Genomic DNA, 11,465 nt, shown 5'->3' with positions numbered 1-11,465 from the left:
TTGTCAGAGACAAGTGTTCAACAGGAGAGTAAGAGTTGCAGTCTTCACATTCATGATCTTTAACGTAACTCCTGCTCAATGCTGTTATAGTAATTCACCATCTTTTTGTACTTACACCAAGTGGACTATTTCTAAGAGGGGAATAAATTTAATTTGAACACGTTGGGTGTCCCCCACACGCTCAACAAACAAATCTGCTTGTAGAAAAGAAGAAAATGACTTTTGATTTCAGGGCTGTTTCTTTCACCCCCAGAAGCAGGTGTGAGTATACAGCCTCCAATGCAAGAGGGGGCTTATTCACAGCTAGCAAGAGCATGCACCCTTAACCTTGAACTATGCAGATCTTGAAGAGAATACACTGGGTGAGGCTTGTTGGCCAAAGCATATTTTTGTCCCCAAAGATCAGCTAAAACTGTACCAGGAATGAGAACTAGGATCCAGGAGTCAAGGCATCTCTGCAGAGATGTACTGCCAAAGAGAGGTCCACCCTGAGGAAAGCTTGAGTCAGGACAATCTTAGCTCAGGACCCACCAGTACTACAAACTCCAGAACCAGACATCCCATCAGAGGTCTGCAACTAAAGAGAGGACGCCTTGGAGCTAATCGGGATACTCAGCTACTAGGCTGGGGGCAATATGGCTCCAGGAGACTCACAGTTTCATGACAGGTTTTGAATAAATTCACTTGGTGGTTCATTGTTGCAAGGGACCTCCAGTTCAATAATGGACCACTGGACTGTTTAGGGCCACTGTCTGAGGACGTTGTTAATGTATAACCACTGTTGTATTATTTATTAGGTACACTCACTCCCAGGCTGTGCAATCAGGTACTGCCAATGTAAACATTGGCCTTTGTGGGTGTGGAGGCTGCTCTTGCTGTGCTAGGTTCAGCGGTCTTGAAATCTGATAACTGCCTTCTAATCTGTGACTCTGCTCATCTGCAAAAGAGCAAACCTCCTCTCCTGCCGTGTCCTCCACCCACCACCAGATGGCAACCACAGCTTAGCTATCCTACATAAAAAATGCTCGTTCAAGACTTTTAACTAAAAATGTACACCTGCACCGCTCTTGTCCTTAAACAGAAGCCATTATTTTCACTGAGCCCAATAAAATAAAAGTTTCTAAACACTTTTAAGACCCAATAGCACTGATACTGTGGTATTTTGTTTATAATCAAGGTGTGGTAAATGGCACTTAAACTAATAAGGATGTTTGGATGTTCCATCACTGTTGACTTGCGGAGCTCCTCCGGCATCCTAAGATACTCTTGGTCCCCTTTCAGAGAAGTCTACTCAGTCCCCCCCACCAAAAAAAAAGTCCACCACAGAAGTATCAATCTTCCACTGACTTTCAGTTCCTTTTCTGTGGAATAGAGGACTGAAGAGTTGTTTCACTGACAAAATCCTGTCAAGATATCTTCCTTCTCCATCTCTTCCTTGCAATAGAGCTTTCCTTTCACTCCCTGGAGCCCCTGGCAGTCAGTCCAGGGTCAGTCTTCCCTTCACTGGCAGGTGCACGTTCCCTATCCCTTCCAAGACCTGGGTCACACCTTACCCCCGGTGCTCAGTTTTCAACTACAAAACACTATAAAGTAGTGTATAAAGTAGTCTACTACACTATAAAGACTACTGAGAACTCAAATCAATCCAGGAAAAAACTAGTGAATTTTCTCCAGATCCATCCATCTTTACTAAATCCAATGCCTGACAAAATCCTTGCAACTCTTATCTCTTTTCAACTTCTTAAACATGAACTGGACTTAGCACAGGAGTCAAAGTCAGCTGGCAGCCCTATCTAAAGTCTTCACAATTGAGGAATCCCTGAACTGCAGGAGCATAGACACTGCTGTTAAACTGACTGCTGCTGTTCCTGAGTAATGTCTAATTAAGTAAAGAATCTGGAGAATTCAGGCTAAACCAGGAATGCAGTGCACACTAGAGAAACAAATCCTCAGTTCTCTGTAGATCCCTCTCTCTTTACTAAATCCAATCCATAACAATCCTTGCAAGTCTTCACTATCTCTTTTTAATGCTTCAAACCCAAAACTGGACTGCCAGCCGACCACTGATGTTAAAGTACAGGAGTTGAATAAACCCTCCTGCACTATCTAGACACTTTGCAGCTCATGATACCACTAACACACTCTCCCTGCCTGAACTATAGGGCCCTCTGCACCAGACTGCTGTTACACTGACTGCTGCTGCTCCTGAGGAATGTCCAATTAAGCACAGGGCCAATCAGCTGATCCCTTCCCTGCCTGTGGAATTCCATTCTACAGGAGCCCAATCACTCAGCCAGGGCAGGTGTGTCCAATTTACTGCAGGGAAGGAAGAAGCTTTAACTAAGTCTCAGCTTACTCCATTTCACAAGGCATCATTTTACCTTTTGTTTGTTTCCAGAAAAACCACCACTAGACTTCAACTTTTGAGTATATTTCTGAAATACACGCAAACCCCAGAAGGACTTTTGCACTTCCAGTTACATTCCCAAACAGTTTTGATGTTTTAATTTAATTTCAAAACAAAATATCTATACTTTAAAACCCTGTGAGAGATTTTTAAATGGTTTAGAGATCCACTATTATCTGAGCAAAATATATATTGTTTTAAAAATGACAAGGTACCTATCAACTCCTCATATTAAGATATCATGTTGCTTTACAGAAACTGGTTTCATAAACTACTGTATTCTCATAGAATATTTCAGTTTAAAAAAACTATTTCACAGTAAAGGAGTTGGAATAATACACTATTCCACAAGATAAATTACCACAACACAAAGTATGAATTCCACTTACAACTGAAAACCTAAATATTGTAACTTCCCATTTTCATTACTGTACTTAACTCATTTATTTATAAATATTGTAATCTTTGTACATGGATATTTAATATTATTTAATGTTAGTTTTTTTAATTAATTCACTCAAACTGTTTTGCGTTCACTTACTAGGGTGAATGAGTTTTTAAGAAACGTAGTTATCACTGTAAACTACATCTTAGAAAAATAAAATGTCAATGAATAAAATGGTATTATTTAGTACTCAATAGTATTAGAGCCAAAAATGTATGCTTGCATATATTTGCAACCACAAAATATCACAGCGAGTCCCAAAACAAAAATATTTGCTTCCCAAACTTTAGTGGGTTTTTTTGTGTTTTGGAAGCATGTGTCTCTTAATGGTCAGTTTAGTGGTGTTTGCAAATGCAAAGTTACTTTTATTAATCTAGGGGGTTATACCAAGATTGGAACATACTGTGTACTGCAATAAAATAAGATTAAATAGTTGATGGTGGAATATGTCAGGATTTGAAAAGACTTGACACTCACACAGTAACTGTGATGTTACCACATTGGGCTTCTGAGATATCTTGGAGAGATTGGGAAACATGTAACCTCAGGAGTAATACTTCTCCAGCTTGGGAAAAGTATTCTAATGAGAGCAAAGCATCCCTACGCAAGTCGTCCCAAAGGTTTTTGTGTGAAGGTGTTATTTGTCATACAGTAACTCACCAAGGTGGTAAAACACACCTTATGAAAGGCCTCCAGATGGGTCACCAACGTGCTCTGCACAACTGACACATAGGCCATGTGCTTTCAAGTCCACATCCCTTGTGAAGTGCATTTCCAGCACTACAGGAGCATAGAAGAGTGCCGTCCTCTCTCGATCCCTCTTTTGTCAATGATGAAATGAGACGGGGAAGAACGAGATCACCACAGTCCATTCAGAGCCCTCTATCATGAGGAGATGATGGTTTGGTAGGAAATGGGTCAGGTGTCTGAAACATAATTGGAAAGTCCAATAACAAAATGCAGATATTAGACTATTTAAAACAGAGTGGCAAACAGTAGCCTAGATACAGAATGTTGCAGACTGTGCAGAATTATTTCTAACAAGCAGAAATGACAAATTGAAAATATTTATTATTGTTGTTATTATTATTAAATTGTTTATATCCAATGATACATTTTCTAAACAGACATAAACAAAGCTATATCGCACATATTAAACAGAGGTGATGTATACATTAAACATAAGCCAATATAAGATACAACAATCTAAAAGCATTTCTGTCAACACAACACACAAGAGCAACAAACACAGTACAAGTAGAAACTAAAGGATGATATAAACAACTGCTTTAAATGAATGGATATTACATTTGTGGTTGATGTATCTAAAAAACTTACAGTATTTAGAGCCATGTTTAAAAATAGACAGTAGAGGACGGAAAGCATAGAAAATAATATTTTTGGATGTGCCTGGTCTCTGGTAGTCGAAGTTTATTTAAAAGTGCTATATAGTTGCACAAATGTAAACAGAAGTAAAAAGAAAGAAAAAACAGGAAAGAAAAACACAGCAATTTGAAAACAAGAGTTTAAAAAATGTATACACTAAAAGCTTTATTTGAAAATCAAGGTTTTTAAACAAATTTTAAAAATGTCAGCAAACAGACAATAAAGCCTTTTTCACATTTTAGGCACCTTATTGAATACCTGCTCTGACAAAAAATGCATTGCTTCCTTTTGAAAAGAAATGTTTTATGTAATTTATTATTTATTATATTTTTCCATAAGTATATACAATGTTAGACCAACATCTCATTAGAATATGTGTACAGTTTTGGCCACTGTGCTACAAAAAGGAGATTAAACTAGTCCAAAGGAGACAAACGATGTAAGTTATCGGACTTAAAGGAACGACTTGTTCTGAAAGATTAAAAGAACCGAGAAAAGACTACGGGGCGGGGGACATTGAGATACAAACCGCTGGACATGAATGGCTACTGAGGAGCATTGAGAACATCAAGCACTACTTTACACAAAGAGATGTGGGAGACTGGAACGAGCTATCCAGATATGTTGTTGAAGCCAATACCATTAACTCTTTTAAGAAAGAGCCGGATGATTCATACTTGCCTAGTGGTTACGTAGTGGCGCAGCTCACACATTACAACTGCTGTGAGTCACAAGGGGGGGGGGTCACACTTCTTAAATGGTAAGAACTTTGGAATGCTTTGCAATTGTTACATAAACTGAACAAATCCGCAATTAACCAACTAAAGGTCTAAAAAAACTGTAATGTATGTCTCTTTCCACTAGGTGACGATGCTGTTGTTTTTCACATCAAATGAAGACTCACTTCAGCATGCTAGTGCGCACTACCTCAATGAAACATGGTCAAAAACGAGAGACCATGAAGAATGTCTGGGTGGTATTTGTATGTTGTTCCGCTGGCCGCAGGACACCTTCCAAAGGTGTCTTTCTCTAAACTGTCCCCGAGTGTCCATTCTGGGTGTAGTCCTTCCATGCAGCCTGTGCTTCAGGACATGGTACAACAGCCCTTTTTAGGAATATGAAGCTTTCTGATAATGGGTGGGTGAATGGATAATCATGGCTACACAACAGATATGTAAATCTAACTCATATTTTATATTTCAGATGATGTTAGAGTATGTTACACAAGACCCATTTCCTTATTTAAAGCATTTCTCTGATTCCTAAAGGTATTATATGTTATGGGTGATGACAAGGCAAATGGCTTTCTGTGTTATCAGTGAAGAATCTTCAGTGAAAATTGTCATTTGGTTGTTATGACTAAGATACAAAACACGCTTATCAGAGCAAAGACTGTAAACAGAGCACAGAGAAGAGTGATGTCAAGAATATACAGTACCTGCAGGTCTATGAAAATAACAGAAAAGTGATAAGAGATTGTTTGACCTTCATTTAATTTATTATCAATGGATGATAACTGATGCGAATGGACACATTGTCTTTAAATGTGTGGCACATCAAGAGAAATATCGACATATCAATTATCTGAAATAATATTAGTCAGTCTATGATTAATGTTAATCGAGAGTCTGGGCAACCACAGTGTTCACTGTTACCTGCAGCGTTTTCAGACACTGATGTATATTTTTTAACAACTCTTGATTCAACCAATCATTGTGTTGGTCAAAAAACTGCCACCAGGCTTGGTCAATGAAAAAACAGCATTAACGTGAATGAAAATGCTTTAGTCTTGTTTCACAACTGTTATGTTTCAGTCTCATGGTGCAGGTTATTGGATTTTTCTAGAATAGATAATAGTCTCTTCTAAATCAACCATATTTTGATTTTGCTTTAAAATCAAAATCGTTTATCTTTATCGGAATTGCCAGATGCTACAGAAACCGTACATAAAGTCTAAACCTTCTGCCCTCTCCAATAAAAAGGGGGCTCATTTAAAAGATCCTTCTCACTCAGCTGCCCTTATTTCGCTTGTTAATATGTGCTACAAGTAGATAACAATTGAAATAAAACATGTCATTACATGAAGCAGATGATAATCGATAGAAAAACAAACTTGCAAGTCAACGAATGAAGGTCCACTGGACGAAATGGACAATTTTTGTTGCCATTCTCAGGAAGCGTATGAGGCTTATTACTTACATTACGCACATCATAGAGATGTGCTATCATATGCGCTTGGGCATATTTTCCCCATCTTTTGAGCTTCTCAAGTGCACTTCCTCTGCAGGCAGGTTAAGATCACTGTAGCCTATGCTCTGGTTAAAGCTCACTGAGGGAGAGCAGCTAGAAATAGCTTTATTCCAGCTATGCCCCCTCCCACCCTCTCTCCTCCACAGTCCTCGCATAAACAGGATATTGGATGACATCAATTCACTGCAACACAACAGCAGTAGCAAGACAGAAATAACTAGAGATGTGCAATACACACTCTTGCTCTGAATTCGGAAGGGGGACGCATTGTGAAATAATTGCATCCACAGCAGCTTTTGTCTCTGAAAGGGAGAAATGTCAACCTCTGTGGTAACTACTGCCACAGTAGGTCGCAGGGCAATTTAATAGAACTAAATGATAAGCAATCGACATGTCTTAGCGGCTGAAGTGGTCATGTAGTAAGAACTGAAGGAGTGAAAGGTTAAAAGCTCCAATAAATCTCTTTATCATTAAAGTCATTAGATCTACACCTCTATACTATACAAAAACATATAGTAAGAATTTAAACATGATAATATACTTTAGCATTTCATTAATAGAGTAAACATTTGTATTTTCGCTACCGCTATATAAAAATTTATTTCATATGTAACGGTCTAAGGATATTGCTTATCTACAGAAAAAAAAAATTGCAAAGGTTCAAACCAAGCAATGTGGATTCAATTAAATCCATAGATCAGGTGCAATGAAAACCAGCAGTGTGGGGGGTCCCCAGAACTGAGGTTGGAGACCCCTGTTTTAATGGAACATGGAGCACTGTGGATACCCCCGTGGGAGACACATTTTTAAAGCAAAAACTCCCGGTACGTCCCTGTCAGGGAGATTTGACACATGGGCTACAAATAGGCCAAGCTAAAAACAAAAGTCCTTATGGAGTGAGAGATTAATCTGAATTCATGTGGAACACAATTTTAATTTCCAGGGACGCTTTGTCCCAGTTTGGAATGCAATTTCTAAAAACGCTTACACGGGAGTTGGTTCTGAAGCAGAGATGTATTTGCAGAATGGTACAGTTCTCTGTGATGTCACTGAATTGCTTTACAACTTTATGAGCTGGCTTTACAGTCTGAACACAATCAAAGAAAGGAGATTCCAGGGAGACACAAAGCCAGCAGCTATATCAACCTGCAGCTCGCCACTGGCAGCCCACTGAAGCTCAGCAGGTGTGAGCCTGGCCAGTACCTGGATGGGAGACCTCCTGGGGAAAAACTAAGGTTACTGCTAGAAGTGGTGTTAGTGGGGCCAATAGGGGGTGCTCACCCTATGGTTTGTGTGGGTCCAAATGCCCCAGTATAGTGACAGTGACTCTATACTGTAAAATAGGTTCCGTCTTTTGGATGAGACGTAAAACCGAGGTCCTGACTCTCTGTGGTCATTAAAAATCCCAGGGCATTTCTCGAAAAGAAATGGCCTTTACCAGTCATGGCCTCCTAATAATCCCCATCTCTGAACTGGCTCCATCACTCTGCCCTCCTCCCCACTGAGAGCTGGTGTGTGGGGAGTGTACTCAGCGCATCAGCCAGGTGGGGCTGCACACTGGCGATGGTGGAGGGGATCCCCATTACCTGTAAAGCGCTTTGAGTGGAGTGTCCAGAAAAGTGCTATATATGAGTAAGTGATTATTATTATTGCTTACAATAGCCAAGGATCGAATGCTTGCAGTACTTGGTGAGAAAGTTTGGGTTAATGGGCAGCCTCCTGGACACAGGACGAGGAGGCTCGACCCCCATTCAGACTGAGTGAACCCAGGGGCGGAGGAGCGACGCGTGAGACGAAAGCAAAGGGAGATGTTTCGAGTTCAGTTCATGCAGCTAGTGTTGTGGTGGTGGTGATTAAGTGCAGCTGTGCGAGACTGACTTGCCGTTACTGTCCTTCCCGATCTTCAGTTAATAACTTCACTGTTTATTGCAAAGTACTGAAATTCCCCCCGATGAATTACGCAGTACTGTAATGAGGCACACAACTTATAGAGGTCTCTTTCCGTATATCGTATTTACTTTAAGCCTTCTTAAAACTTTAAAATAAGTTACTAACACTGGCATGAAGGCAAATATTCTTCACGTAACTGACCAGCAAAGTCCACATAAAAAATATTAGATGCAAATAATAAAGTCAATGACCGTCTTGAACTTAATCTACTCATCTGAAGCAACAAGTTAATAAAAACCCTAAAAAAATCTTTAAATAGTTAAAGTTTACGCCGATAATTCGATCTTTTGCGAGACAGCGCGCAGTGCTTGGATAACCAAAGCCAGTACGTTTCCTACCCTAACACTTGGTCTCCGTGATTTAAAATTTCAAAACTTTTAACAGTCTGTTCAAGAGGGCATATGCACAAACGAAAATATCTCCCCTAAGCTTGCTCTACACGGAGAAAACACGCAACAAACTTACAGTCACTTTCTCCTGCGCGTTCTCCCCCACCTTCCTCTCAAGCACGTCCCCGTTGCCCTGCGCGCGACGCTATTATCCCTCCCAGCGCGCTCCCTGCCCTCTCCGGCGCGCACACGGCGGCGGACTCCTGGATTACAGAGCAGGAGGTCCGCATGGAGTCGCAGCACGAAGGATTTGGCATAAAAAAATAATATTTCGCCTATAACAACGTGAAGACGGACAGTTGCGAGTCCACCTGAATGAAAGAACTCTTGGATACAGTTCGTGCTGCTCCACTTGCTTTGTAAGGAAAACAGTAACAGCTGGTTGCGGACTGTGTTTAATCGGGATTTGCTTTCTCACATAACCGGGATATTTAACACGGATGTATTATATTCATAATTTAAAGAGCCACCCTCCGGATATTCGTCTGCCCCGGCTTTGTTGTCTCCAGAGTCAGCTCTTTTCCACCTTTACTTAATTTTTATTATAATGCGGTGTTTCGGAGGCGGAGGTTCAGGCTCGGCTGTTGCAGCTGCCGAGAAAGACCGGAGAGAACAGCACTATTAAAAAAAAAAGGCAAGAGTGAAAAGCTGATATCAACAGTAACAGGTAAGAAGAAGAGTTCTTATACTGTACATGACGTCTGTGCCGTGCACGGAAACACTTTAGGTGGATATATGCGATAAAAACAATTTTATTATGCAGGGAAATTATCCCCTCTGCTCGCACAGTTCGTTCGTCTCCATAGTTTAGAGACTGATACCACTGAGCACTTTTTGTAGACGGTGTTAGAACACCACGGCTGTTTTTTTTTTCTTTCTGAAGAGGTATTTGCGTTTTGAAAGTTTTTTGGGGGGAGGACTGGATAGCTCTCTGTGGGTTGCGAAGAGAATGCAAAATTGCGCAATCGCAGACAGAAGGTAAGATTTTCAAACCAGGCGTGTGAGGTGGAAAAACACCGCCGACATGTAACCGATTTTGATGCTAGTTACATATTGCCCTGCCAGGTGGCTTGCCCTGACAGCTAGTGTCACTTTTATCTTCAGTCGGACGCCGAGGTATGTCGTTCGTTATGTGCAGACGTGCACGCCTTTTACCCAAGGTAACTTTTTGGAACCGACTCTTTGGTGGACATAACCATACATCTGCGTGTAGCATTTTAAAAGTCCATGAAATTGTTTTGTCCTTTTTTGTTGTTGTGGTGTGTTTTTTTATATATAAATGCATAATGCGCAGGGCATCTTCACAGGCAGAGGAGTGCAACCCCGTCATTGAGGAAACTCTGCACTTGATTATTGTATTTTGACTCGCCGGTAACCACAGGCCTGGAGCGCTGCAGCTCAGTGGAACAGTTCCCAATCTCCCCCGGGAAGCGAAGATGAAATGAATCTTTGCTCGCTCCCTTTCCAGTAGAGCCGGCGTGCGCCACATCAAGTCATGGTGTCAGCAGCGCAGTTTCTGCCGGTACAGTGGGGATACGGTCCGCGTAGTTGGTCTGCGCTGTGCCAGAGAGAAAGTTGCTTCCAGTCCTTTACAGAATCATACCAGTGCATACAGTATTTCCCGATTACAATAATGATGTTCTGGTTCATAGGCTGCGTTCAGTTTGTGCAGTTGATGTGTAGGATTTGTGATGGAGTTCCATTTTTTTACATTTACTGTACGTTGTTGTGAGCTTATCCGCTTTATGCATTTGAAGGGTTCTTACAGTATGTGTTGCCCCGGACAGAAGAAGTATGATTGAAACTCTATATAGTAAGTTCTCTTTCTAAGGCCGTTGTAATGCACTTAAGAGTTTGATTGCATCATTAAAGTGAACGGTTTTCGAGAGCAGTTGACGCGCATGGAAATCGGAGCTGGTTTTTGGCCATTGTAAGGAAGTAAAGTCTTTGCAATGTGTTAATTCGATCGTTCACAATGGACATTGGATAACGCAGCATTTAAAGACAGACAAACGTTTTGATTCATTGGTATTTTTATTGTAATGATGAGAGACTCCAGCTTTAGGTGATTTAAACTGCGTGCCCTCAGGTAGGTAATGGAATCTGTTGCTTGATAGCGGAGTCTCCTGTTACATTAGTAAGCTGATTTGTTGGTCTGAAATTCCACGGTCTTGCTCGGTTTTGATTATTTTCAGTGTGCAGATTTTTCCTTGCTTATGGTGCACTTTACTCAAGGCATTTGCAATGTTTGAAGCATCTAATGAGGGCTGATATTATAATTAGTCTAAGGAGAGGAGGAAACAGTTAAATAATTTCTAGTAAATTTAAGATGCTAGCGGATTCCAGATCTTTGTAGTATACAACTGCGTCAGTAAGAATCTAGATTTTATTTGAATTTTAACAATTCTGTACACTCGGCATGGACTCAAAAAGCCCTATTATGCATCCACCATCAAAATGCTTATGTGTATGTTTGAGAAAGATAAATGAAGCACCTCGTATTGCAGAAATAATGACTTTTCTGAGCATGTACAGTATATACTAATGAGGTCATGTCATGATTGAGTCCTAAGAAAGTCTGTGACCTTTTACCTCACAATGACTGCACCTGCTTCCCAGCCCAGAGAGCTAACAGAGC

General features: G+C 40.6%; 1 protein-coding gene across 1 annotated transcript in view; it reads left to right on the top strand.

Annotated features, from left to right (window-relative positions):
• The first annotated feature begins 9,033 nt into the window (after positions 1–9,033).
• Positions 9,034–11,465, top strand: part of arhgap32b (Rho GTPase activating protein 32b) — a 158,235-nt gene continuing 155,803 nt past the window's right edge. Inside the window, exon 1 of the mRNA XM_088939377.1 lies at positions 9,034–9,494. The gene's annotated coding sequence lies outside the window, so the exon portion shown is untranslated. The remainder of the gene's footprint in view (positions 9,495–11,465) is intronic.

Source organism: Atractosteus spatula, chromosome 22 (assembly GCF_055471065.1).
Source record: "Atractosteus spatula isolate fAtrSpa1 chromosome 22, fAtrSpa1.hap1, whole genome shotgun sequence".
Classification (NCBI taxonomy): Eukaryota; Metazoa; Chordata; class Actinopteri; order Semionotiformes; family Lepisosteidae; genus Atractosteus; species Atractosteus spatula.
Note: the sequence above shows the minus strand (reverse complement) of the source record. Positions and strands in the feature narration are given on the sequence as shown.